Source organism: Cucumis melo, chromosome 2 (assembly GCF_025177605.1).
Source record: "Cucumis melo cultivar AY chromosome 2, USDA_Cmelo_AY_1.0, whole genome shotgun sequence".
Classification (NCBI taxonomy): domain Eukaryota; kingdom Viridiplantae; phylum Streptophyta; class Magnoliopsida; order Cucurbitales; family Cucurbitaceae; genus Cucumis; species Cucumis melo.
Genome location: NC_066858.1, coordinates 12,930,818 through 12,934,936, shown reverse-complemented (window position 1 = coordinate 12,934,936; position 4,119 = coordinate 12,930,818). Strand labels below are relative to the sequence as shown.

At 32.4% G+C, this 4,119-nt stretch overlaps 1 non-coding gene across 1 annotated transcript; it reads right to left on the bottom strand.

The window, feature by feature from the left end:
* Positions 1-1,098: 1,098 nt before the first annotated feature.
* Positions 1,099-3,466, bottom strand: LOC103487289 (uncharacterized). Its single transcript, XR_537217.2, has 2 exons — positions 3,092-3,466; positions 1,099-1,487 (listed from the first exon to the last, which is right to left on the bottom strand). It is a non-coding gene; the product is annotated as an uncharacterized LOC103487289 (transcript).
* Between the last annotated feature and the right edge of the window lie 653 nt (positions 3,467-4,119).

Here is a 4,119-nt window from a genome sequence, read left to right as displayed (position 1 = left end):
AATCGATAATTTTAAGGATAAAAAATGTTGGTTAATCATTTATTCTAATTCATGTGTTTCATAATTATGTTGACAAGAATGTTATAGAAATCTTATTTACAACAACAATTTTATATAAAATTTGGCAAGATTATAATAGAAAATTTGATGAGAGTTATGTAAGAGATTTAGTTGATCTCAGTTCATTCCAGATAAAATTGTACCGAGAAAGTCCAAAATTGTCAAAATTTTTGATAAGGCTTTCTCGGTACAATTTTGCTCGAGAAGAATCGAGACTATCCAGTTTTTTTAGGCTTCCTTAATATAATTTTAGTCCGGATGAATCAGGATCCATAATTTTTTTTGAAAAGATAAACAAATTTAGTTAAGGTTTAGTGTAAAATTTGGAAAAATTTGAAAAGTGTTAGAATGTCGATCTAATGAAGAGCAATTTTACGAATTTTTAAAAAATATGCTACTTTTAAAAACGAAAATCAAAAGTATGCTACTTTTAAAAACGAAAACCAAAAGTATGCTACTTTTGCTATTTATTTATTATTTTAGAAATAGAAATGTGGCTTACTATTCTCGTAATAAAGTTTTTGACATTAAAATAAGAATGGATAGCTGAGTTTCCTAGAAATGATTGCTCGATTGTTCTTCTTTTCGAAACAGTATGACAACTCTAATGAACTTGAGGCAAAATTTAAATTTGGAGAGGATTTTGAAGTTACGGAGAGGAAAAAACAAATGTTAGTAAAAATTTGCAACTTAAGCATAACTCAATTGACATAAAATATATGTCATGAACAAAAAACGTAATAGCAGTCATCTCATTCTGGTTTATTAGTGGATAGTTGGTGTGGAACCGATCAAATATCTTTATTTATTGTCTTTCAGCATAAACGTTACTAGCAATCCTAAAGCATATGAGATGAAAAATAGGATCTCTGATTTATACATCTAATTCCACATTGGTTTGAATCTTCCAATGCTATTCATTTTTTCTAATCATGAAAATGAAGGAGAGGGAAACCAGTTAGAACTTAGAATCAGAAAAGGGGTCCAAGGTATTGAAACCAACACATGACACAACCAAGCACAATTAGAGAACACTACTGAACTTAAAGTTATGTTCTATATTCTTTTCCAAGACACTATTTTTGTTCATTAGAATTTCAGGGTTTGGCCCATAAACAGGGAAAGAGAAATTATGTTACTTTTGTCTTCTTTGCCTTCACTTGAGGTTTTTCAGTGATTTCATCATCGTCCTCAGAAGCTTCTTCAACTAGTTCGTCCGGGACATCATTAGGAACATTATGCTTGGTTATGTACTCCTTCAAAATCGCCATGCTATCCTCTTTCATGGAAATCAGCTGCTCAGAAAGGGTGCCTTTATTAGCTGTATTGACCAAATGTATCTCTGATCCTAGGCAAAATGAAACCTTAACCCGAGGCCTTAGAGGAATGTCTTCTTCAGCTGGGGCATCCATTGAATCTGGCAAAGGCTAATGAAACACACACAACAAAAAATGAGTTAAAAATAAAAGCACGACATGAATACTTTAAAATTCAGATGGGCTTTCTCATTACTTGTTTAGTTACAAATAACTACAAGAGAGCTAGTGTGAAAATGTAACCTTGCCACTAGAATATGATTCAAAAGATGCGAGAAATTAGCTAGAGGAGAGAAATACGATTATAGCAATTCATTTTACGGATCATTACTGAGAATCACAGCCAATGCAACTTTAGCAATCATTCTAAACGTTTCAAGTATCAAAAGAAGTCCTGACTTCCAACGACACAGAATTGGTTCTCTAATCATAAGGAAGTTCAACAGGTGCTGTTTTGTTTTTGTTTTTGTGTCTTTTTTTTATTTTTGTTTTGAAAAGGAAACAAGACTTTTCACTGATATAATGAAAAAGGGTCTATTGGTTAAGTAAAAGTAAAATAATAATTAATAAGATAAATTGAAGATAGAAGCACTCTAGTTCAAACTAATATTCTAAATATAAATACAATGATTAGAAAAAGCCTTGAATAGAGGAAGCTATGAGGAAGCAAGTAGACGGGAACATCCATTTGAGCAGTCTAAGGGAGTGACTTATAAAGTAAAATCCTCTGATAACGTCCAAACCAAATCAACAAATCATAGACAAAAGAGCACTAATCGATCAGTTAAGTAACAAGTATCATAGAGTTACTCAAAGGTAAACCTCAATGACTAACTTCGCAGTCATATGTGGTACGATTCAAAGAAAATGTCATCCCATCATCAAATCATGCCTCTCTGAACTCAAATGGAAATTTCATCTGACTCAATACAAAGCTATCTTAAAATTGTAATAAGTCTGCACGAGAATCATATTGGACAACAATGGAATGGATTTATACACAGAGAGGTGGATAAATCTTGAAGAAAATTAAGCTTAAAGATAAGTTCATAAAGTAAGTCTTAGGCCAACTTTAGCACCCCGGCATCTTATCCAATGCACAAAGCGGCCAATGGAAGGCTAAGCGTTTGCTATTTGTGAACTATTATCAAAAGGAACTTTTAAATTGTACCAATTTGAACTTCACTGTTCAAGACAAAGTAACCTCAACCAAAAGGTTCGGAGGTTCGTGTTCTCACACATCAAATTGTTGCAACTCCGAAGCACCTTACAAGATTTAGTTTCCAAATCTAGTTCTATTTAGGAATGTAAGAATTTATTGAACATTTGAGACCAGTGCTCATAATCCTATATGATCTGTAGGAGGAAGGAACAACTTCGATTCTAGAAAGTGAGCCATATGTACCCAAACAAACTACAATACAATTAAGAAAATTTCATTAATTTTTCAAAGAGCTGCCAAACAACTGGTAAAAGAAAAAAAAATCGTGAACCATGTGTTTACAGACGCCAAACTTCTCCGGACTTCGATTCTCTGAATATTCTACAATTTACTACTCCAGAATGCTTTCAAGCCTATATTTAGGATTCAAAATTAGGGAATACTAAATGATTTAAAATCCATCGAAGAATTAACACATAAATCAGCATTTCGAGAAGGACCGTGCAACTTCAGTAACAGATAGCGTAATTATTCATCTCAAATTTCAACGTACCTGTAGAGGACAAATCAATGAACTCCGTTGCAGTATCGATCTTCTTCTTGAATAGAGTGGAAACAGCAAGGAAATGGGGATAAGAGACAAAAAGGAAATTGAACGATTGAAAGACTAATGAACTGGGAAGGTTTTCTGTTGGCGGGAGAAAAAGGAAACTTATTTCTTAGTCAAATGAAGCCCTAATTGGATAATAATGATATTGTGTGAGAAAATTTCACAAACTAACCCAAAACTCAAAATCTTTTCTACGACCCCAACTATTTCTATAATTTTATACCTTTTTCTTACATGAAATGTCATTTTTACTCCCCAGTAACAAATCCTTACCAAACTGTTTTACTTTCGTCCCTCTTTAACAACCTTTCAACCATTGTCTTTAATACATCCATCACCAATATTTCACCAAAACATTTGTTCTCAACTAATATTCTAGGAACAAAAATTGAATGATATTGAAAATTGTATCAACAATGGGACAAGAAAAGTCGTCCTCATATATTAAACTTTGTTCCCATTCTCTACTCTTCATGTTTTTCTCCAATTGTTTTCTCTTAGAGTTTCAGATGATAATTCTTTTTGTCCATCACTTTCATATTTACTCAGATACAGTAGAACGATCTTCAGAACCAAACAAACATACTGTAAGTTTTCATTTTTGAATTTTTTTCTTCTAACATTTCTTATTGTATAATAGAATCTACATGATTGTTTAGATTTTGTTACACGAACGTGTAGATTTTTGTGCATATTGTTTACTTTAATCTTAATCATGTCATTAATTAAAACTCTTATAGATCATTTAGTAGGGTTGAACGACCGCATAATATCAATGACTATGGTTCACATATTTGTATGATTTGAGGGAGGGGAAATGAGATTAGTCCTTCAGAAAATATGTGGGGGTAAGACGCAAGAATTGAAGGTCATGAATGATATTACATGTTCCAAACTTGTGAGTGTTCTGCACCAAAGACTGAACATCGATTTAGACATATTTGATATAACAAGTATTGTTATGATCTAAA